General features: G+C 38.7%; 1 protein-coding gene and 1 non-coding gene across 3 annotated transcripts in view; one reads left to right on the forward strand and one right to left on the reverse strand.

The window, feature by feature from the left end:
- The window catches only part of ADCY8 (adenylate cyclase 8), a 2,045,143-nt gene that overhangs the window by 1,814,580 nt on the left and 204,614 nt on the right, over positions 1-25,949 (reverse strand). The window lies entirely within an intron of this gene.
- TRNAP-UGG lies at positions 19,417-19,488 on the forward strand. The gene has a single exon. It is a non-coding gene; the product is annotated as a tRNA-Pro (tRNA).

Below are 25,949 nucleotides of genomic sequence, written 5' to 3' on the forward strand. Positions count from 1 at the left end.
TGAGGTAACGCACTGGCAGTTAGCTTGTGGGGCGGCGCAAACGGTGTGCGCTGGGATAAATCTTAATTGGCTAGTGACACACATGTTCAGCTAATTGCACACAGTTTCAGCCTGTTTACCCGCTGCTTGGCAACGGGCATGCAGTTGCAGCTTTTAAACACTACTCAGCTACGGGCACTCTGTCTCACGGCAGCTTAGCTATCAGTACATTTCTGACTATTTTTATTCTTATGTTACTTCAAAATATATGCTCTATTTCATTCCATTTTACAAAAGGGAATACATTTACATTTGTACAATACTGTCTGGGGGCTTTTTAGTGCTTATTTACAAAAATAACATAAAGGTTGTTGTAGGGGCTCGAACCCTGCCTGCCTACTCATAGGGCGGGTACTCTACCACTAAGCTATTATTTCTTGGCTTACTTTGCATATTTAGTTCTTATATCCTTTTCCCCTGACTGCTAAATGTGATTGCGCTAGTAGCACACCCGCGCACACAGTAGCAAACATTTACGGGTTTAACAAAAAAAAAAAAGGTTTTCATTTACTTTTATGACATCTCTTCACTTTATACACTGATGGCCAGTCGGGGCATGTGTTGTATAGTGTGTTTATTCACATTTTCATGGCCTTTCTCGTGGCTGTTTACTTTCAGCCATTCTAGTTTTCCGGGGGCGTGTCCACTTGCAGAGCTTAACCTACAGACACGCCCCCTACTCTCTTACACGGACCGTGTAAGAGTTACTGGTGTGATTCAGCATGCCTCATGCACCTCATGCATATGCATGACATGCTGACATCACACAGTTTAACTGCAGCCTCCGTGTAAGAGTTATAACTCTTACACGGAGGCTTCCTGAATCTGGCCCAGAGTCTGAAAGTGTGATAATAGCTGATGAGGAACAGACAGTGTGAGAGCTTAGCAGCTGCCTAATATTGCAGAGAATGTTTAACATTAACTGCAGATTAAATTCTGTCAACTAAATATAGCTAAACACTTACATTTAAAGTATACTTCAGAGAGGGCAGCTACGAATTTGGAATAAAGCAACTATAACTTTTAATCCATTTTACATAATCTAAGGGAAGGTAATTAGAGGTAAATGCTGCAGTTATATAAGTCTGATGCAGAGTGGCCACTAAAACTCAGAACAGCAAATCAGTACACATTCATTATTCATTTAACCTGGTCCAGGTAGTGGTTCCAAATTCAAAGAAGGAAAAAATATCTACTATTGTATAAAAGTATCTAACATAAATTCTAGCAGCTTAGGTGATTATATGTTATACAAAAGAAAAAGCATAGTTAACATAGGTGGCCTTGCCACTTACCCAAAAAATGACAGACCATTTATCCTGACTAGTCTGATTTGCAAAAGCCATGGCACACATCATATCTGACCTTATAAACTGTGATATCAAAACCTTATCAGGCTAGACCAAAATCATTATGTCTTTACCAAAGGGAAGTACTGCCTACTACCTTCCGTTAACTTGTTAGAGAAGGTTGCACAGCTCAGAATCCACAATTCCCTCAGTCCAGCATGCTGGTTATGAGGAAAAACAACAATTCGAGTTGTACAAGGTATTTTAATAACAACAAGACTCCAAATTCTCAATACAAAACTCCAGATTAAGCACTTCCACTCCACAAGGGAACTTCATCAGAATAACAGAATCCAAAATTCAAAGCACTTAATTAGTATCATCAATTAACATACACTTCCGGCAATAGGTTAACTGCATGATTACAAGTAATTACATATTAAAATGTGGTCTAAGGTATCCTAAAATCAAACACAGTAGAATAATTGTAAAATGGATAAACCGTATAGATGAAAATTAAAACTGAACCTGAAACTGAACATAAAACTTACGTCTACGTACAACAATACATCTTCCAGCAAATGCCCAAGTATACCAGGAAAAACACATTGTCAGCCAAAGTTTTAGTTTACAGCTCTCTTCCTTAAAGCAGAGTAATGGAACAGTGTTCATTTAATGCTGGTGGTGAACAAACATCCAGCCTAAGCTGCCACATAAGTTCATAGAACTCAAGGCTGTTTTCCCAGTCGCCACCCCTCTCAAATTGTTTAACCTGTTCCAACACCCAAAATTTGAAACAGTAATCTACACATACCAAAGTGTGTTTAAATATGGCGTTGGTGTCTTTCTTCCTACTGATTTTGTAAAAATGCTCATAGAGCCTCTGTTTCAGCTTTCTTTCTGTTTTGCCAACATAATATGCAAAACAGACTGAGCAAAATGCCAAATAACCCCCCCCCCCCTTGTCTGGCAGTTAAAATAGCCTTTGGCTTTCAAAACCCCACCAGGGTAGTGAAAATCAAGTTCGTCCATGTCAGCAATAGAAGAACATTGGGGGCACATGCTATACTTATGTGTGCCCCTCCTACCTCTCCCAATAGTATTGCTATTAACCCTTTCAGAAACAATTTTTAGGTTGTAACCCCTTCTTAAACTGAATTTTACATCCCAACATTTTACAACAGTACTCTGGGAAGCTGAACTAGACTACTCACTGGTCATCTGGATGGTATGCATAGTAACTATCCAGTTAGGTATAACTATCTATAAGCTGTATATTTAGAACCAAGCCTATAAATTGTTTGGTTAAATACATTTACAGATGATGACAAAATGGGCATTAAAGTCAAATCTCCCTCTGATATCATTTCTTTAGAGCAGGAACTAATCCTCATATACAAGTGGTACACAGAAGAGGGGTTAAAATTAGAAAGTTAAGTTTTGTCACATTTCGTAATCAACTCTTTTTCCCTTACTGTAAAGTATAGCAACTGCCCCTCGCCAAAGTGATAATGTAGTCAGGGTTCTTGGAACCTGGGTTGATAATTCCCTCTCCGGTGATCACCATGTAGAAACGGTAGTCAGAAAATCCTTCAACTTAGCACAGCCATTTTCTGAAGGCAAATAATCCAAGTCAAAATAAGTTATCATGCATCCTTATTTGTCCCTCATTAAAGCAATTACTCAGGACAATGCCCACTTTGGGATGTACTGTACCTTTCTAGAATAAAGCAACTGGCAAGGCCCCAAAGGTTTCTAACCAATAAGAGTGTTGACCTAAGGTCCCTGTTTACCAAGAATGACTTGAAAGATTATCAATTTACTTGGTTATAGGCTGTTGCAGGGTGATCTATACTTTACATTCCTTACTACCAGGTACACCATCCTCCTTGATATCCTGTATCTTCACAAGTCAAGTAACTCCACTAATCCCAGAATTAAAGACTTAAGTCTTTACCAAAACATAAATAAAATGCACTGGACAGGTAAACTTATTACCCAACATCTATCCCATCTGTAGGTCAAACTTCAGGACTCACCTAATCTGCCCCATTTGAGAAGGATGTTAAACTACAATGGTGGGTATTGGCAAGGTGCAAATGGTCTTTTGATTCAGGTGACTTGTATTTCCTATGATCCAATGATCCTAAGAATTATTCATAGATTCATAAGTTTATAGGTAGGTACTAGGCTATTGGCCCTAGGGCCTATATAAGCCTAGCCAAAAAGGTACCCTGGCTTTCACCACCCAAGAAAATTATTTTCCTGTGCAAAGCAAATACTGAACCAGGGTTTTCACATATAATTAAAATGTTTTCACTGGCTACAGCATTCAGCAGTAGCTGATTATTCTAGTATATGTGCTTCATACCAGACAGCTAATTTATTCACCTATGTTACTTATGTCAGTTGGATTTGTATTACATGAATTAAGATGGATTTCTTTTACATGATTTAAGAACTATTCACTCCGGTTTCCTCCCCCATTCCAAAGACATGCAGTACGTGGATTAGACAGTCTAAATTGGCCATAGGTGCAAGTGCATGTGCGAGTGAGTGGTACAGATGAACTACCATAGCAGGGCTAGCCACCCAGTGGTGTAAACCTTGACTCAAGATAATTGTCACTGTTGGAGTGACCCCATGACCCCATGTGTAAAATGGGAAAAGGGGTTGAGGATGGATGGATGGATGGATGGATTAAAGAACTATTGAGGAGCATTTGCTTTAGCACAGCATCTCTGGAACCTTCTGCTGTTCTCTCAGTATTATCAGGGAAGAAGGGGAGACCTGAGTCTGAGGTTCTGAGAAAGAGATAGTTCTTAGTTCCACAAAGAACACATTCCCTACTATGCACAGTATCGCTGACCAAAAAATAGTCTGTAGAGGTTAGCAGTTGTACAGTCAGGTTTTGTTGTTGCTTAACTTGCTTTACATGAAACTGTCTCACAAACTGTATGGACATTGAAGGGAGTACAATCTGGGTATCTTCATTCTAGAGAAGGTAAAATATAGATTATGAATACGGGATGAGGAGGAAAATTACCAACAATACAAAGCACTGATTTATGAAGATGTAATACAGGCCTTCTGCTTATATTCTGTTGGTAGTATTGTCTTGCTATACTTGTGAAAATGCTGGTCATGGTTCATGACTAAGCATGATAACAAAATAACAATGCTTGGATAGAACAATTCCAAACCGCATCATATCCTGCCAACATTAAATGCATATAAAATATATCCATTTGCTGCTAAGTTACTTTTAGGACAACCCAAAGTACCACGCTTATTGATGATAATATTTTCTGGAATTGGATAAACACAACAAAAGATGATCAATGTCCCCTTGATTTTGGTTTATTTGACAGTGACAGCGTTAACAGTGAGAGCCAGTGTCAAGTTGTATAGTAGTCCCATTGAGCTACAGCTGCAGTACTTGTAAAAGGCAATGCCAAGACGACACTGTTACCAAGCTTTATCACATGCAGAGCGCCGACAACACTGTTACTGAGCATTATCAGACAATTTGTAGTGAGGTAATGTGCTGCTGTCATAGTACAGTCAAGACCACATGGCAACATAATAATTGAGAAAACATTTATGCATTTTAGATGAAGATATACACTGCCAGAAAGCACTCACAGTAAGCTGAGCAAACAAAATAAATGTAAGATATGACAGTGCAAAGCACTTTGACAACAATTTTATGCAGGTTCTACTATGAAACGGCAACTTTCTAAAAATCAACAATCCAAAATAATAAAAAGTCTGAAACCCAAAAGGGCAAAAATATATATTTTCTTGATTTTTTGCAGGGGGTAAGCCTCCCTGCACCTCCTACACATCTGGAACTTACATATACCTAACTCCACTGTTGCTCTGAATTGAAGAGAAGAGAAATCTCCCGAAAAAGTGTCATTGCAAATGCAAAATTAGAAACCAAGCAAGCAATGATTTCCTGTGGGAAACAACATTTACTGCTATGTTATTCATCTTTTATTTTGTGCAGGCTACTGACACTCATGCAATTTCTCCTCAAGCATGTGTAGGGAAGCTTTTATGGCAAATACAACTTGCACATTTGATTCTCAAATTATAAACCAAATGAGTGCAAGCTGTGCATTCAGCTATACAATACACTTTATGAGAATGTTGAAATTACCACCTTGGGAAATAGACAAATAGCATTTGCTGCAGCACTGTTTGAAAGAAGAACTATACATTGTCTTGCCATAAATCTAAAATCTGAAGTAAGCAAGAAGAGCACTTCCATTTCAAATCAGAAAAGGCATACCATCAGCAGAGTTATGATACCATCAGCAGAGTTATGATACCATCAGCAGAGTTATGATACCATCAGCGGAGTTATGATACCATCAGCGGAGTTATGATACCATCAGCAGAGTTATGATACCATCAGCAGAATTATGATACCGTCAGCAGAGTTATGATCAGAGGGATACATTTCACTTTCTAATGTGACACATTTTGTGAGAGAGACTAGGAATTAATTATGTTATTATGATAATAATGCCACTTAGTTAAGCAACTTAAGTGCATTATCATAGCAACTATGTCTATTTATACAACAGCTTCAACATTTATGAACGAATTTCCACTCCTGGTTAAGGACAAGAGAAGAAAATAATCTATACTAATTCAATTAAAATTTAAATGACATATATTTGTATTCCCCCGCCCCAAAAAAGTCTCTTGGCTGCTGTGCATGTTTTGTTTTTCTTCTCACCTTTCAGTAAAGTTACTGTAAAGTTTGATTGTTACAGTTAGTGTAATGTGTCAAATACATTACAGAGGAAAATGCATTTCCTTTAATGTCCTAACTTATGTTTTTACCAAACAAAATATTATCAACATTGACATAATTTATTTATTTTATAGAAATAGAATTCAAATCCCAGCTGGCTTCCTCTGCAATCAGATAAATGTATTGAATAAAATATAATATGGTTATGCCCATCCATGTGTGAAACAACTAATCTGAGAGAGTGTTGCAGATGTTAGCATAGAGAAATGGAATATTGCATTGAGTACAATTCTCAAAGAATGCTTAACATGCAACATAGCATGCTGTGTTACTATTATTACCTCTGTGTCTTTGCAATTAGCATGCAAACACACCTCTCCTGCAGTTATACAAGGCTGGTTATATTCCTCCTGCCAACTTATATGCTTTAACTATCAGCATGCAGTTCAATAGCTTGGTACCTGTGGCAGGAAATGAAGTAGTTTTCACTGTCAAAAGGATAATAACAATGATTAAGCTTTCATAAAGCAGAAGTTTAAATATTCTTGTGAACCTAAAAGAAAGTGCCTTATGAAATATATTTATTTTTTACAAGAAATTGGTGGCTGCATAAAAGTATTGACACTGAGCAGACTCAACTAAGATATAAAGCTAAGAACTGTGAATTTAGAATTATGTTTCATTAGTAAGAGGCTAAAATTGTTGGTGGCATACAGAGTGACCATGTGAGAAGTAAAGTAATGGTGGGAATGGAAAACAACCGACATTGAAACAGAGCATGTGAACTGAAACAGTGACTAAAGAGATGGCATTGTGTGTCATGAATTTTAAACAAAACATGTCTGAGTTTAGACAAGGACCAAAGTATATAGAAAAACATAAAGCAAAGCTAACATAACAGTAAAGTGACAAGATGTAGTAGTGAAGCATGCCATAACGATACATATAAAAGTAATATAGCAATAACCCATGCCTAGGTGTGGGTAATGCTGGATTTACCCACAGTTGGCGTGGTTTGGTCCCGAGGGCGAAGCCTGAGGGACCAAACAAAGCCAACCGTGGGTAAATACAGCATTACCCACACCCAGAAGTGGGTTATTGCTATTATACCATGACATTATTTAAGAAAAGAAACTATTACTTTTCTTAAATAATGGCATAGTATAATGCCTGTTTACTGCCCTTCCGCAGATGTCTGGCATCGCGGCAGTTCTGATGTACTCTTGGCGCCTGTGCAGTACATCAGAGCTGTGGGCAAAAAACGGAGAAAGCAAGATCTCCGTTGCTTTTTACTGTTTCGCTATGTTAAATGGGTTTAACATAGCGAGACAGCTTTAAAATAAGCAACATAGATGTCTGTTGCTTATTTTAAAACTGTCTCGCTATGTTAAACCCATTTAACATAGCGAACAGTAAAAAGCAATGGAGATCTTGCTTTCTCCGTTGCTTTTTAAAACCTGTCTCGCTATGTTAAATGGGTTTAGCATGCGAGACAGCTTTAAAATAAGCAGCGGAGATCTCCGTTGCTTATTTTAAACTGTCTCGCTATGTTAAACCCATTTAACATAGCGAACATGTTTAAAGTAGAGTTATACTAATGGAAAAAAGTCCGGGCGACCGGACCTTTTTCCATTAATATAACTCGGTTTACAATGTGCACGCTGGCCAATCAGCGTGCACGTTTTGGGGGGGTCATGGTATAATAAATGGTAATCATACCATAAGATGTACATGTGAGTTGTAGTTATATTTATAAAAGCACCAAGTATGATATGTCAGACTTACATGTGTACCCACGGAATCTGTGGAAATGTTAGTTATTTTGTTAAGACATGTAGATACAGCTGAAAAGTTAATGTAGGCATAACATGTTTCATGTAGATGATGAATATGCTAAGGTAACTCATGAAATCAGTACAGGTTATGAATCAGAAGAATATACAATAAAGAAAAGGCCATCCAGAGAGGCAGGAGAAATACATAAATGATGCAGAGAAAGAAACCACTAGTCAAATAGGTATTGTTTTACTGAATTTAAAACTAGATACAGGAGCAGATTATGAAAGACAAGCGGGATGTTTCCACATTTACTTTGTTGCCATATTCAACCTACAGACTTACTGCATGTGACAGAACTACAGCAGTCTAATATTTTTGGAAGAACTATAACTGAAAAGTAAGGAATGGTAAAATGAATTTATATTAGTCCGATTAAAGTTCATGTTTGTTATAACAATTAAATATTGAATAATATAGCTGAAAGAATATACAGTGGCAGAGTAAGCAATATGGAAATATTCAGAGAATATGAATTATGCAGTTATGACTCTAGTGCAAATGTGTGTGTGTGTGTGTGTGTGTGTGTGTGTGTGTACTAAAAAGATATCAAGATGAACCACAACAATAAAGTTAAACAATGGTCTGAAACACTGCCACAAGAAACCAAAGCACTCATGGAAAAATGCAATAACTTATTTTCAGGCATCAGCTGTAATACAGAGCAGTATATCATTCAGCTGAATCCTGATATCCACCCTGCAGGGCATGCCCTATGACATATGCCAATGTCTATGAGCCAAAGACTTGAGCAGGAGCTTAGACTCTTGGAATAATTAAGTGTTACTACCAGGCAAACTGCCCTCACAGACCTGATTAACAGTATGATAAAAGTGGCATAGTCATTCCTTGGACTTGATGAAGCTAAGATGTAACACTATCCACTTGAGGAAGTTGTAGCAATGATGCCAAAAAACAAACAAACAAATTTCTTTCATTATGAGATAGCAACCACTATTCTTAGCAAGTGAAGATGGGTGAAGAAAGCTCAAAACTATGTACATTTAACATCCCCTGAAATGATGTCTCTTCCTGTGGATGCAGTTTGGAATCTCAACTGCAGGGGGGTTCTTCCAATCACCCATTCCAAACATTCTGGAAGGTCTAGCTGAGGTAGTGAATATATAAGTGCTGTACTGATATGGTATGAAATATAGATACAATATGACCTAATGCTTGCAAAGACAGTGGGAAGACTGCAATGCAAACATTTGAAGCTAAAGCTGAAGATGAGGCTAACAGGTATAAATCCCATATACAGCATATATAGTTCTATATCATGAACACAACCTGGTATTGACAATGTCAAGGTTGTGGTACAGATATATTATCTAAAAGACAAGAAGGCTTTGCAAATGTTCTTGAGGATAGTTCAATATCTTGCATGTTCTTACCTAATCTTCCCAAGTGTGGATGCCACTGTCAAAATTGTTTGAAAACTATTGAATTACATTGTGTTCAGACAATAATGTAGCTTCATAATCTTGAAGAAGTAGACTCTGTACTGAAACATTACAAAATTAATAAATGTGGTCCTAGAAGTAAATGCTATTCAGTTCAGCTTTGGGGCAGTACTACCAATAGATAAACTGCTGGGGTTGACAAATGCACAAGATATGCAAAAATGGAAAAAGAACTGTGGGTAAATGTACATAGCTGTGAAAAATTTCATGAATACATACATCTGTGACATGCTAGTATAATCAAACTATATCCTACTTTCAAAAATCATTACATCAGGCACCAATAAAATTACAGAGACTGCTACTGATCCTCCAGCAAGGGAGCCCACAGGATTTTTTGCAGGGGGTGCAAACCCAGAACATCCCCATGCAGCCCCCCACACACACACACACATTCCAGTGTCCCATTATTTGGCTATTTCTCCCCAGTTGCCATGAACACTGTTCAAAACTCTCAGTATGCATACTGTTTTATACTTTACTTCTACAATGACTACAGATATTTGGATTTAATTTACAACTTTTATTTCAAATTTTATAGCACAAACACTGAGACATTTGCTAAACAAAGCAATAGTTGTACAATGAAAACAGACTTAGCATTAAACCTTCTCTGCCTTTGAAACTCACATTCACTGAAACAGCATTGAAACCCACATTCAAAGAAAATGCATCTGGGCAGTGGTGGGTCAAGTTTACCTTTGGGCTGTTTTCAAACCATAGGCCCCCTTGCACACATTTTTAGGACCGTGCAAAAGTTCTGTGATTCACCTTCCTGACTGTATTAATTATAATCTATAATAATTTAATTATATCCCTTGTATAATACAGTACTACTTGTTACAGTGTGTTTTAAATTTATAGTTTTGAACATTTTTCCCGTAAGCAATGAAACAAAACATATGAACCAGTAATGACAAACTGCCCAGTTCAGAACATTTCAACTATAAAAGGCCACTTAAATTTCTGTCATTACTATCCACCAATATTAGTCAATATGCACAATCTCTGCACAAGTAAAAGTCATCTCAATAATTCCACATTAAAAAGATCTGAAACTAATGAAGAGGTTGTTGCTAGAAAACAACTTACATTTCAGTGTTTCATCTACAAATTCAGTGCCTGTTGGCTTTGAAGAATAAATTGTCTATGTTACATTAAAAATGGTAAGCTGGCATATTGCAATAGGGAATGGGTGACAAGCTAAAAAAGAGGTCCACAGTTATTAGGTGTCTCATCTAAAGGAGGACATACTAAGGACTGCAGTACCCTACCCCCTTAAAATACAAATGTACATGTTGTTGGAGTAGAACCTACAGCCCTCTGTATTAAGATGCAAGTATGCTACCTGCTATGCTACTAACACTGCTTTAAAATTCTATACCACAATAATGATACCATTTGCTAAACAAAACAGTTGCACATTTTAAGCAGATTTAGCATGAGCAGCAGTAAACCTCTTCCTTTGAAGCTCACAATTCCTTGAAAACGCACTTGAAAATAAATTCCACCTGCTAATTCTAACTAGGGCATTTCACTCTCTCACACTAGCCAATTAACCCATGTGAGAATCAAACCCTGCACCTTGTGTCTGTAAAGTAAGCACTTTAACCATTATGCCAACTTCCCAACCTCAAGCAACCTAATGGTTTGGGCATATGGAAAGGTGCCCTGTAGATCTGAAAATTGGCCTTCTGTTATACTATATGCAAGATGTAACTCATATAGCTTAAGCTACTGTCGCAGTGATCGTAATGATAAACATCTACTGTTATTGTAAGAGCACTTATACAGCTATAACTTGTTGTGTGCAGTCCTCAACAACAACAGACATCCATCATTACTTGATGAACGTTTTCAAAATGTTCCTCTGGTTTTGACACTGGAGTTTTGTGTGTTACTGGGCACTACAGGAGAGTAGTAATGATTTGAAGTCCCTTTTTTACTTCACCACCCAATTCATCATCAGAGAGGTATTTACATACCTCTCTGCACTATCTCATTTCCAGTTTTGATTGCAAAGGCACCATGAAATTAAATGCTGTATTATTTAAAAAAAAATCTAGAAGAAATATCGCACAAAGATCATGGCCTCAGAGTAATCTAAGTAATACCCCTGTACGTAGCAGCAAAAAGATAAGTAAAGGAGGAGTCTTGATAGGAACCCTGCTCCTGTCAAAAGACATTTCAAAAATATACAACCTTCTACATTATTCTGCATATAAAATAATAGTTAATCTTCTAATCTCGTTAGTCCAAGACCCCCTCAGCTAGACAGAAATTCCTAGAACTACACAATAGAGTCAAAAAGCTAATAAAACAGGACAAATTCCAATACTACCAGTCTGCCCTAGATTCCTCCGAACACAGCCCCAAACAATTCTGGTCCTCCATAAACTCCATCCTCCAGCCAAGTAAAGTCAGTACCCCTCCTCCTAACATCCCTCACTCCTCAGAAAATATTGCTACCTCATTCAACACACACTTCACACAAACCATACTATCACTAGCTAAACAACACAACCTCCCTCCCCTCCAACCCACACCTTCAACTACTAATCTTCCAACTGCCTTCTCTTTTTCTCCTGTACCTACCTCCAACATAAAAAAGCTCTTAACTAAACTTAAACCCACCAAATTAGCAGCAGACAGCCTCCCAAGTGAATACCTACAAATCGCAGCTGATGCTCTGGCCTACCCAGTATCCATCTTGATTAACAGATCTCTGTCAGAAAGGTATGTTCTCACACTGTGGAAAGTATCACATATAATTCCCCTCCACAAAGGTGGACCCTCCACAAAACTAACCAATTACCGCCCCATAGCTATTCTCTCTCCACTCTCCAAAATACTAGAGAGATGCATACACTCTCAGGTCTCAGACTACCTCCTTACTAACAACCTCCTTTCCAATACTCAGCATGGTTTCCGACCAAACCATAGCACCACCACTGTCTTACTCTCCTTTACTAACACTATCCTTCAGCATAAAAACAATGGCTATCTCTCCTCTGCTACTTTCCTAGACCTATCTAAAGCATTTGACATGGTCCAACACAAACAACTTATCTCTGTCCTCAGTAACCTATCCTTCTCACAATCAGTCACCAACTGGTTTCAGAGTTACCTGTCTGACCGCCAACAATCCATTGTATGGCAGAATGACAAATCTCCCCGACTACCTGTCTCCATAGGGGTTCCCCAAGGATCCATCCTTGGACCCCTACTCTTCTCTGTTTTCACAAATAATCTAGCCTCTGCCACCACACATGGCACACTCATACAATACGCAGATGACTCGACCATCATCAACTCAGCTCAGTCCCTGTCCAAACTGCAAAAAGTCACACAGGAAGTATTTTCCTCTGTTGAAACTTGGTTATCCAATGCCCAATTAATACTCAACCCAAACAAAACTAAAGTACTCATCTTCCAACCCACCAAACATACTCAAAACAACTCTCACTTTAACATCACAGCAAAAGACAACACCACTATATACACAACTGAACACACCAAATTGCTAGGAGTGGAAATAGACAATAAACTAAAATTTGACATTCACATATCCATGACCATAAAAAAAGTCCACAAAAAACTAGGAGCGTTCTACAGAAATAAGTATCTTCTCACCAAAGCAGCAAAGATTTAAATAGCAAATTCCCACCTTATCTCCACCCTACTTTATGCCTCCCCAATATATACCAACCTAAGGCAATGCGATCTAAACAAGCTAGAGACCTGCTACAACAAAATTGCCAAATTCACCACAGGGGTATCCTACTGTAGTCACCACTGTCTCTCACTTGCTGAACTGGGCTGGCTTGAACTCCCTCACCTCCTTCAATGGTATCAACTCTCACTCGCCCACAAGCTAGTAAACCATCCACTAAATGTCCCATCCCTCCAGAATCTATTCCAACCCTATTGCACCACCAGACCACTAAGATCCAGCAACAAAAATCACTTGCAGATCACTAAAGCCAATAACTCTGCTGGTGAAGCACTATTCTCTTTCACCATAGCCAGATTATGGAACTCCCTCCCACCCACAATTACCTCCATACCATTATGCACCCACTTCAAAACTTTACTAAAAGCGCACCTAAAAACATGCTAGCTATGCCCTTGCAACTCCCACTCTAATATCACCCACCCCATCCAACCACTTCCTTTCTTTCCACTCCACTAACTACCTTGATTATAGCAAGCTCAGATGCTCATAAGTCTAGTACTTATACAGCAGGAACTTCTTATTTTAACATTTGTTAATGTCTGTTATGTACTTCACAGATAAAGATTCTAGTTGTCTACTGATGTACTATGTTCTTCATCTGTTAATATGTTGTAAGTAATTGCTATGTAAATTGTTAATCGCTACGTAATCCAATGTAACTACTGCCTGTTTATTTTAACTGTGGAGCTTTTCTCCCCGGGCCTCCACTGAAAATGGACCTACATCCAGTTGTACACTGCCGGTCAACAAATATAACTAAATAAATAAATAAATAAATTAGTAAATGAATGTGTAACTGTTGATGCACATGACTCTATGTGTGTTTAAAATATGTTGGAGCTTTTCTCCCAGGCCTCGACTGAAAAGGGTTTTTTGACTAAACAAAATCAGACAAATTTTATAAACAAAAGCAAAATAAAATAAATAAAAAATAAATATTGGTGAAATGGATTGTGCACAGTATTTGGAGCACACAAAGTTACCCATAGTATGTCCATCTATGCTCTATCACCCATCAATTCAGCAGCTCAGAAAACTGCAATGATATTTTTTTTGCTGTTTTACACCATCAGTCAATTATGGGGGAGGGGTAAAGAATCTGCAACTCCTAAGCATTTTATTCAAATTTATCTCAGTAACTAATCAAAAATAAGCAATGAAATATCTTCGATTTTATGTACATGCATCCATCCACATGGCTAAAGGTGTACCCACGTATATATTATTTATACATATGAGCATGGGTTGCACTGCATTCACACTATCCCATTTCCAAATGTGCACATAATAAAACTATTTTCCTATAACACAATAGGCGAGCTTTGAATCATGGAAACACAATTAAAAAACAGCCATAAAATGTTTTAATATGCACTTTACTATGTAGCAGTCGCTATTTTAATGCCTCGGAATTTCCTATTTAACAATATTATGACCTGAGAATGTGCATTAATAGTTTTGCATAAACTGCTTAGTAATCCTTTCACAAAATGCATACTACTATGCATCTCTTTAAACTTTTAACATATTTCTGGGTAAATAGGGCATTTTTAAAATGTGTCACTGACTTCTTAAGCCACCACCAGAGACCTTTAAGCAGTTAACTCATATGAAAAATGAATAAATATCACATAGATTAGTACTATGCTAACTGACCTTACAAGCCGAGTCAATTATCCCTTGTGAGACTCAAACCCTGCGCTGCGTTTGTAAGACAAACACCTTAACCATTAGGCCACTCTCCCAACCTCACCCTGTTTTAACAGCAGGGAAAGTATTCCAGAGCATAAAGAAATAATTTCTTCTGTGAGAAGAGCAACCCATTGCAAATTCCGAGGTTTGTAATACACAAATAAAACAAACAACTTAAAAAAAAAATGGATTCAACTTACTAAGTTGGGCGTGGAATGTTGGCATAATGGTTAATGTATTTACCTTACAGACACAAGGTGCAGGGTTTGATTTTCACATGGGGTAACTGGCTAGACTCAAAAGGGTAGTTAGTCTAGAACTAATCTATGAACGCACACAAAACAGGAGTGACTCTTTTTACGATGTTTGAGTATTGGTTTTGAACAGAAAAGTAAAACATAAACAAAGCTGGAAACGTCTTTTTCTCCTGAGTCAACAAGCTTTCAATAACAAAATCCACATAGGACTTTCCCTCAATGTGACCACCTGACTGCCCGACTACAGCAGAGTTGATGGTCATGTCACAAAGTCTGTCATCTAACTTGCCACAAAAAATATACCATGGACAAAATTCAGACTAAGACAATATAATTAACAAAATGTCATCTACAGCAGCCAAAAGACACATGTTAACCTACAGCCAAACATGGGAAAGAACATTCACATTTTCCAAACACACAGGTTACAAGAGTAGTCTAGGAGTAGTACATTCTCAAGCACTCACAGCTTGGTATAATTGATGCCAAGGCCCAGTACCAGGTCACGGACCGGCGGTTGAGAAACAGTGATAGAATTATGTTTACGTAAACATAATTCTAAATCCATGTTCAATGAAACTAAAAAGCGCACATTTATAGTACATAATAAACTTTTATGTGATTGTAATCCTGATTCCTGATCTACAACAGTATTATTTTTGCCAAGAATTAAACTACTGCATTTAAATAATCATTACGGTAGCATTTTTTGGTAGCAGTGTACAGCCAGGTTATTTATGAATATGGTGAAAAGTATGGCTCTCCACTCCAGTCTCCACTGACCACCGTAATCACCTCCTGGAACTTAGAAGGCCAAAAGACCATATGCAATTAAGTTAAACTTAACTAGTACAGGCAGTTGAACATCGCATCGTGGATGTGGCGGAGAAGCTGTTAGCCTCAGGAACTGTCTGCAGTACAGTGACTGGGCTGGGAATGGGAATGGGGAGGGCACTAGTCACCAGGGGAAACTACTGGACACTCAAGTCTCAAGTGCACCACTTTCACGTTTTGGCTCCAAGCTGGAAGCTGCCATTCAATGTACAAAAAAAAAAATTACCTCAGGAGCTACTTTCTTGTCTCAGAGTCCCTGTTCATGATCAACCTACCTTAAGTTGTTCTACAATTTCAAAACTAAGTGCTGCACATTGTCACATGACAATATCTTTCTTAACTCTTTTTGGTTACAAAAATCTTCATTTGGGATAATAATCTATATGCCACCCACTGTCATCCAAACTCTATGCAGCTGTTAATGGTAGTAGACAGAGATGCAGTTTGAGGAGGCATTGAGGCTCGTCATATGCATCATGTGACTGCATCCTCCAATAACATCTCCTCTGAACGATGCAGGTTTCACAGAAGAAAAAAAAAGTAAGTTGAAATGGAAAAATGTACAGTTTTGCCAGTACATTTTTCTATTTCAACAAATCATGGCAGATAACTTAAGAAAATCCAGGGGGGTGCAAGTGCACCTCCTTCCACCTGCCTGCAGGCGCCCTTGTCCTCCAGATACATGATCTAACGGTGACATTTAACCTGGAGTGCAGATACATACTGCTGATACCCTGTGCTGAACATGCCCAAAAGAACTCAAATAAGAATTGTAAATCAAGGATCCAGAGTGACGACAACAGCCATGAATTTGCCAATGTCAGAATGACAGAATTTAAAAAAGGACTGAAACTGATACGGAAATGCAACAATTAGCAACAAGAGCCATACAATGATTACTGAAATGAAAAGAAAACCATCCTTATGTGTACAGCCATGCTTCACCTTCTCTGATGAACAGAGTTATAAAAATGAACTGATGTTTAAAGTTACAGAATAGTTGAGTATGTTGACCAGGATACCTGAGGCACATTTAGGTACAACATAGAAAAGATGGAACTTCAGATATCAACTTTTAGCCAGGAATGTCAACTCAAGTAGATGAAATGTGACATGTCGTAAAAGACTGTCCTTCTAGTAGAAATGATTCCGCATGAAACAGCAGACCATCACTGTAGTGGATCTATTCCAGCATTGTAATACATAGTATCTAACATGTAGTAGCTATTACTTAGCCCACTCTGAGGTATGCAGACTGAAAGATATGATAACCTGGTCTATAATTAGTGAAATAAAAGTCATTTTGTCAAACTTGGATACCCAGTATTAATATTTCTGAATGGCCTGCAGTTGAGAAATTTAGAATTCCAGTGATTTGTCTTGAAATACAAATTTTTGCCATAGTACTCTCAAGTCTAAAATGGCCACAGATCAATGAAAAGTTGAAAGTGTCACAGCAACATTAAAAAAAACACACATAAAAATGTATCCTACAGAGGAAATAAGATTTCCACATTGTTTGACTGAACCTGCAAAGCACTTTTCTGCAGGGTGTGGATTATTTACTGCTGAAATCTTAACAGGTTCAGTCTAAGACCAAAACTCTCTGCTGCATCAATGTTGCTATTGCTACAGCACATACCATATATTAATGAGAAAAAAAAAACTATGCACTGTATCCAAAGAGATAAGTACAAGACATTATGGAAAGAAACAAGCCTGCATCTGAGAGATATTGTAAAGGATATAAAACTAACACAGATCAAGAAGCAGATATAATAACAATAGTTGAGATGCCACAGTTATACATTGTTCAGACAATAGAATGTATTCCATTTAGATGAAATATGTGTTATTTGTATTAAACAGCACACAAATCTAGGTTCCACTCACAATTTTCTAATAGTGAAAAAAATTGAGAGACTCCATTGATAAGATTGTTGTACAGAAGCTAGAATGGGAAGAACCAGACAAAAAGACTGTGTTGCACAGACCACCTGAGGTGGAAGAAATTCCTTCAATAAGTCAAAGTCCTCACAGTGTCAACCCAGTTTCAGGTTCCCCAGCAAACCCTCTGTCTGCGAACCTGGGTCCAAGGACCCCATAATATGAAACTGATACCTTATCCCATACATTATTAACAGCACTAGATGCAGCTCCTGTTTGGAGATTAAGCAGTGGTAAATTGGTTAATCCACCCCAGAGGCACTTATGGGAGGTAAAATAAGGTATTCTATAATGACAACTTTACTGAAGGCATTATTTTTTTGATGTTTGCTCATCAAACAACTGCTAGGAAATGTATTTATTCTAAAAGACTTCTGTACATAGTTCTATATATTTGCATCTCTCTCTCTCTCTCTATATATATATATATATATAAATTAGATGTAGCTATATTTTTGAGAGGGAATTTGTAGTGCATAAAATGTGGGAATCTGTCTTTATTTCATCAGAATGTACATTTTTAAAGTTGTCTTGTTTTTTTTTGCTAATGCATTTCTCTGAAGTGTAACATATTCAGATCATCTCTATCTTGGCCTCTTCACTATTTTTAAAGTTTTACAAATTATTGTTAGCAGACATCACAGAATCTACTGTTTTACTAGAATAATATTTTCTCGTAGGGTTACCCTGAAGGAATACACTGTCTCTGGGGAACTTAGTTACTTTTTACAGTGTCCTGTAGTCAGACATATGAATTTTCAATCATCACACAAAAGCAGTTATTTTATCCAGTTTTTCTTGAGGCAAAGATTTTAAGCAAAAGTTTGTGCTGACATAATGAGGTAGCCTTTCCTCAATGTATATTTGTGAGCACAGTGCCTTGGAATGAAATAAGAACATCTGAGTGCAATGTTCTAATCTAGGCTTTTTAGTTTATTTTTAAAGAAGGTAAGTCGACTAAATACAAATGCATGTATACATGTAGGAGCACTATAAAGTTAAATGACTTTCTCAAAGTTTCACAAGTTACAACTAAAAACTGGAGAAATCAAACCCTGGAAAAGAGGATAAGGTTCATTGTAAATGAGTATCATTTGCCTTCTGTTTTACACTGCTAGATAAATAAAACTGATTTGAGCACTTGCCTTCCAAACACCTGGCTTCAGATGTATTAAATCCTTTAGACAATTTATTGTGTGCCATGTCTAACTATAATTTATTTATTCAGGTATATCAGTATTTGATTATTTAGTATTTGGTTAAACTATGAATTCTGGTCCACATTTTTAATTCAGGTTCAAATGATATCATGTTAACTCAGGTATATAGAATTATTTAAACTAAATAAACTAGAATTTCTTTCTGTTGTTCTGGAATATCAAAGTGTGCAGTTGAATTTATATTGAATGTTTGCAAATGTTCAAACAAATGTTCATACTGATTACAGGCACCTCAATATTTTGTTTGAGATAGTCTGATGTACATTTCTTTCCTTATGTTTGTCTTGTGTGGGTATATTATATATTGAAATTGTGTAAAACTTGGATTCTTCTATGGCTTGTTGGTCTAGGGGTATGATTCTCACTTTGGGTGTGAGAGGTCCCGGGTTCAAATCCCGGACAAGCCCTGGGTTTTTAAAAGAATTGTACAATTCAGGATAAAGATATTTCTCTGTGAAAGAGGAGCTGAGTGAATTTAAGAGGTTGATATCTAAGCTAAAGGTCTTTCTCTGTGAAAGAACTGCTGAGAGAATTCTTGGATTTCCCTACTGTGAAAGTGAGCCACTTAACTGAAGAGTTCCATGGTGTAAATGAAAAACAGGGAAAAGCTTCATAATGGTCTTGTCGGGCACATGCCTACTAACTTGTTATATATATAAACTATCTGAGAAAGGGTCTACAGTTTAATCATGCTGCATTATTAAGCATCTTAGGGCAATGCAGTAATTGCCTCATGTACACAGACAACCCTCTCCTCCTACCACCCAACACTACAACCTGTGAGAGATGCACTTATATAGCCAAACTGGAAGCAAAGCTCTCTTCACCCAAGACTGGACTAGACAGTCAAGAGGAGAAGGTAAACACTTGGACCACACCACACTCAGCACATAGTCCCTCAAAACCTACACCACCAAAACACGCTCATAGAAACACAAAACACACACCTACATTCATGGAGGCTCTCAGTAAAAACCTGCCCAAGCAACAAGGACCTCCAAACCAGAAACACAAGCAACCCCCACCCCCCAACACAATCCAAATGACACATAGCCCACAAACTCAGTGTGCCACTCAACTACAGCCCATAAGGCATAACAACGTAGCCAACACTCTAGTCATAGGTGACTCTAGTCAGGCACACTGATGTTCCACTCACCAGGCTAAACAAGGAGAAAGTTACTGTCAGCTGCCTGTCGGGTGCCAGGATCTGCCACATAATTCATGCACTCAGGTCACTCCACAACAAGTACAAATATGACTCTGTCATTGTCCATGTTGGTGTGAATGACCTGAGACGTACCTCCTTGGACTACATGAAAAGGGACATGGAGGAGCTGTCTGATCTTGTAGCCCAGGCAGGTATGACCCTAGCCCTGAGTAGCATCCTGCCATCACCCAGAATGACACCACAGTACAAGGACAAAATGATTGACTTCAACAATTGGCTAAGCTTCTGGTGTCATTCTAAGGGGATCCGGTAACTGTCTGCCTGGGATGACATGATCGACAGGCCACGATGCTTTGCCAGTGATGGCCTGCACCTGTCACCCCCGGGATTCTGGATACTGGCTAAGGCTCTAGCCACCCCTATTTTTTAGGAAGGTTCAAATGACAAATTCACCACCCTAACAGGTACAGGCAAGAAGAATCTGAGGGTATTGCTACTCAATGCTACAAGTCTAAACCTCAAAATGCACTCTCTCGAGGCACTCCTTAAAATGGAGAACATCGACATCTGTGCAGTGACGGAGACCTGGTTCAAGGCTCCAGAGAGTACCCCTGCATTACCAGGCTATAATTCATACCGCACCTTTCAGCCACCTAACTGGGACCGAAACACTAAAGGAGGAGGTGAGTCCATAGTCATTAAGGATATCCACACCTCCAGGCTAGTTGCTCAGTATAATGCATCTGAGATTATACAAGTGCAACTAACTCTGGGCAAGACTGCAATCCAAATTGTAGCTTGCTACAGATCCCCCACCATGCCCCAGGATTCCAACTCCTCATTTCTTAATACACGGGAAAATATCAGGGTACAACCTAACACCCTAATAATGGGCGATTTCCACTACCCTACCATTAACTGGGAAAACTACTCATGTACCAACTCTTGTGCTCAATGTTTTCTGGAATTCATAAATTCCAATGCCATGGATCAACTTATCCACACCCCCACCAGGGGCAGCAATATCCTAGACCTGGTTATTACCAACATGGGCAACCAGTGCTGCACACTAGAGGTCAATTCCTCGTTGGTCAGATCAGTCCACAAGCTAATCACCCTAGACATCCACATCCCTCCCCCCCCCCCCATTAGGGAAATCACAGTAAAAAATTTCTCCAAAGCCAACTTCACGCTTCTTAAGACAGAAGTGGCAAACTTCACGACACCATGCTGACGGGCAATAGAGGTATGACTGCTGAATCTTACACAAATGCACTTTATAAGCACTTACACGAGTGCATGGATCGTGCAATCCCTAACAGAACCAAGATGCTATCCTCCAAAAAAAGGAAGCCAATCTGGTGGTCCCCTGCCATAAACAAACTCTACAACAGAAGAAAGAAACTGTTGCAAAAAAGAGTAAAATCACATGATTGGAGAAACTCCCTGGTCAGCCTCAGTAAGAAGCTGAGATCCCTCATAAAATCCTCCAAAGCTAGTTATGAAAACAAAATTGCCACTGACTCTAAAGACAACCACAAAGCATTCTATAGCTATGTCAAGAATCTGAATGGCAACACACACTCTGAGTTACAGCACAATGACACTAAATATACAGAACCAACTGATATTGCCAACATCCTTGCAGATGCTAACTTTACTCCCCTGTCATCCCCTAAAGGGCCCATCTCTGTACCAGAAGAATGCAAAGTTCCTGTAATCACAGCTGCACAGGTAAAAAACACACTATCCAAAGCCAAGAACACAGCATCCGTGGGACCTGACGACATCCCAGGCTGTGTTCTACATGAACTACAGAATGAACTGGCACCCCACCTAAGTACCATGTTCAATCATAGCCTCACCTCAGGCTATGTGCCCACTGAATGGCGCACAGCAACAGTTATCCCACTCCACAGAGGGGGAGCCACCACAGACCCCGGAAACTACCGCCCCATTAGCCTAACGAGCCTGGTCTGCAAGGCTATGGAACGTATCATCATGGAACTTATAAACAATGACATTGGTAATCTACAAACTCAGGACCCCACCCAGTTCGGGTTTGTAAAAGGCAGATCATGTCTCCTAAACCTGATAGACTTCTTTGAAGCAGTCACCAAAGCCGTAGTTGAGGGTAAGGTGGTTCACACAGCCTATCTAGATCTCGCCAAGGCTTTCGACACCATCCCCCACTCTGGAATTATAGATAAACTCACTAAACTAGGTATAAATCCCTATGTCACAATATGGGTTGCCAACTGGCTCACTGACAGAACCCACACTGTGAAAGTAGCAGACTCCAAATCCAACTTCAGACCAGTGACAAATGGAGTACCACAGGGTTCAGTCCTGGGTCCTCTCCTGTTTGGTATCTACTTCTCTGAAGTACAGGCCAACATAGAAGGTCTTTGGCTAACGAAGTTCACACATGACTGCAAACTAGGAGCCATAATCAAAACTCCAAAAGATGTGGACATCCTACAAAAGGGCCTCGCTGAGACAGATGTCTGGTGTCAAAGCCACGGCCTCAAGCTCAATGCCAAAAAGTGCATTGTCATCTCTTTGGGTAAAAACTCAGTACCCATGAACTACCACATAGGTGGTAGTCTACTTAACACCGAAAGTGTGATAAGAGACCTTGGGACAGTAGTCTCTCCTTTGAAAATCACATTGCCACAATAGTCAAGAAATCCTTCTACATGGCACACCTCATCACAAAAGGTTTCTCATCCAGGAAAAAAGAGGTCATTGTTCCCCTCTACTCATCACTCATTAGACCCATTATAGAGTACAATGTCCCTTTTGGTATGTACCTCACAAGACATCTACAACAACTGGAAAGGCCACAGAAATACCTCACAAAGAGGATTACCGGTCTCAAAGAGATGCCCTATGCAGACCGTCTCAAAAAACTGCAGCTTTACTCCATTGCATACCGCCTACTCAGAGGCGATCTCTGCCTAACACACAAAGCTATGTCAAACCCAGAGCTTTTATACATGCTCCACTTAAAGAAATCCCAATCCCTACGAGCTACACACTCTAGGGACCTAAACCTCATCACCACAATAAACAGAACATGCTGGAGGGATAGATTCCTGTCCCAGAGATTTTCCATACTCTGGAACAAACTACCTATCTATATCAAACAAAGCTCCTCATTAGCACTCTTCAAGAAAAATCTTGATGATTGGATGGGAGATAGGAAATTCACCCCGGGGATCACTTCTGTGGCTCTGCTCGACAGTGGCACAGGTAAATAATTTTCTTGGGTAGCGAAAGCCAGGGTACCTTTGGCTAGGCTTATATAGGCCCTAGGGCCAATAGCCTAATACCTACATATGAACCTATGAACCTATGAACGTGCATACTACGAGAGAGAGATACTTCTACGGTGCATTTTAACCACTGAAATTATGTTTTATACCATATTAAAACTGATTCACAAATCTTTGCAGCCATTTGTTTACCAATCATACTGTATATGATATCACATTCATGTACTTTTCATATACTAATGAATATGAAAGATCATATAAGTGCCTCAACATTCTTCCAAAATCACTTGTGCCCTAACATTACTAGACCAGTATGAATATGAATCATTTATGAAAAAATACACTATCAAATATATATAAAACGTGTGATTACTTAGCTTACACTAACAATGTATTTCTAAGTAACTCTCTATGAATTTCCATAAATTTATTATTTCTTACAAATACAACCAAAATCCTTTCCTATAGATTCGGTACACTTATTTCCAAACAGGACTATGGAGAGACTTGTCATATGTAATTACACATTTCCCAGCAGTAAACAAGGTCTATAATATGCTTTTCTTTGATTTAGAGGCATATTCGAAACAGGTAATTTATATAATTGAACGAGAGGAAGACATTATGAAAAAAGGAGGTTGCCATATATTCTACAAATAATTTGGATATCATCTTAGAACTATCCCTGAGCTAAGCTTAAAAGACAGATATATTTATTTCAACTCTCCAGTAAATAAGCACCATAAACAGATTTAGATTATGAAGTTTCACTGGAGTACAGAATGATGCAAACCGCATATACCATAAACAATTCTACACTTAAGAAATAGTGAACATAAGTACAGGTGCCTTCAACAGTAGCGCTCCTTCCATTTCGGTCATTTTACAGGTTCTTTTACTAAAAGGTACCAGAAATGCTATCACATGCATCCCTTAAACATGTGTCAGGAAATGGATGGGTTTGGGAACTTATTGCAGGATCAAGGAAACATGTTCAATATATTCTAACCTGGAATCCGACTCCCTGGACCATCTTATGAATCTTTTAGCTCGCCTCATTTTTCTCCATCCTTTACTGATCACTGCTCCCTTTATGATAAACCCAGACCACTCTATCTTTTGAATTTGGCATCAGCTGGTAATGACTAATAGTCTTGTTTCAGCACAAATGAAGGAAAAAAGGAAGTTCTATTTATGGATTTTTTTTCATGATACTGACTTTTTTTCAGATTATAGGACTGTGTACAAATGGTTCTTATATGATATGGAAATATTTTTATCTTAATTGCATTCTGCAACATACTTACACAGATTTCCAAAATAAACTTTTATATGGATTTTGTCCAGGTGAAGGTCAAGGGCATCAGGTTCACTTAGTGTTTCTTCCACTCTTTCCAAGTGAACTTTCTGGGTAATGTAGGGGGAGTGGTCTACTAACAAGAAAAGGTATTTAACTGCACTGCATGTAAACATGCTGAGGCGTACAGGAGCCCTATTACATCAGCACCTGCAGATGCACAGTATGGGGCATGGTGTGGTCCCCAGCTCAATATTTGATGGTACTGTAGGAAGAGTATAGTCAAGCCACAGTGGTGCAGTGGTAGCGTTGTTGCCTCACAGCAAGAGGTTATCCTATTCAATTCTCGGCTGGAGTGCCTTCTGTGTGGAGTCTGCATGTCCTCCCCGCGGTTGAGTGGCGTTCGAAAGACATGCGTAGAATGAGGGTGCTTTCGTTGAAGGTTGGGCGTCGAGCTGGCACCTCATCACCGTAAAAATCTACTGCCAATCATTAGCGGACCAGAGTTCCACTGTGGCAACCCCTAACTGGGAAAAGCCGAAAGAAGAACTGTAGGAAGAGCATATAGCTGTCTTACAGGAGAAGAATGAGTGTTAGCATATATGTAAAAGAAGTTCTTGGTCTAAAGAAAAAGCCTTTGTTCAAAGGCAAGGGAAAGAAAGGACCACATTTTCTAGATTGGTCAAGCATATCTTTCAGTTCATTAGAATTGCTTGTCATTGCTGTAAAAAATATGGACTAGCAAGTCTCCCTGGTCATTATTCATTCATTTCCTCATATGAAAGTGCAGTGAGAGCTGTCTGTCATCATCATCATCATCATCACTATTATTATCAACCCCTTTTATCCTATTTTCAACATGGGGTCAAGGTGCTGTGCAAGCTGTCATTATGTCTCTCAATTCACTGCCAGTCTCCTACCATTTTTGACAGTCTGGCCTGGTGGTCATAGGTCTTTTCTCACACAATCCATTTGTTGCCTTACTGGATGTCTTAGTCTTTCTTGCCTTCTTCCTGCCTATTCCAAATCTTCTTCACCAAATCATCTGCTACTTTCCTGCCCATGTGCATGAACCAACATAGTTTGGTCTCTTTGAGATTTTTTGCAACTGGAGCTACTTTG

The sequence above is a fragment of the Protopterus annectens genome, chromosome 3.part1, assembly GCF_019279795.1.
Source record: "Protopterus annectens isolate FY-2018-M chromosome 3.part1, PAN1.0, whole genome shotgun sequence".
Classification (NCBI taxonomy): Eukaryota; Metazoa; Chordata; order Ceratodontiformes; family Protopteridae; genus Protopterus; species Protopterus annectens.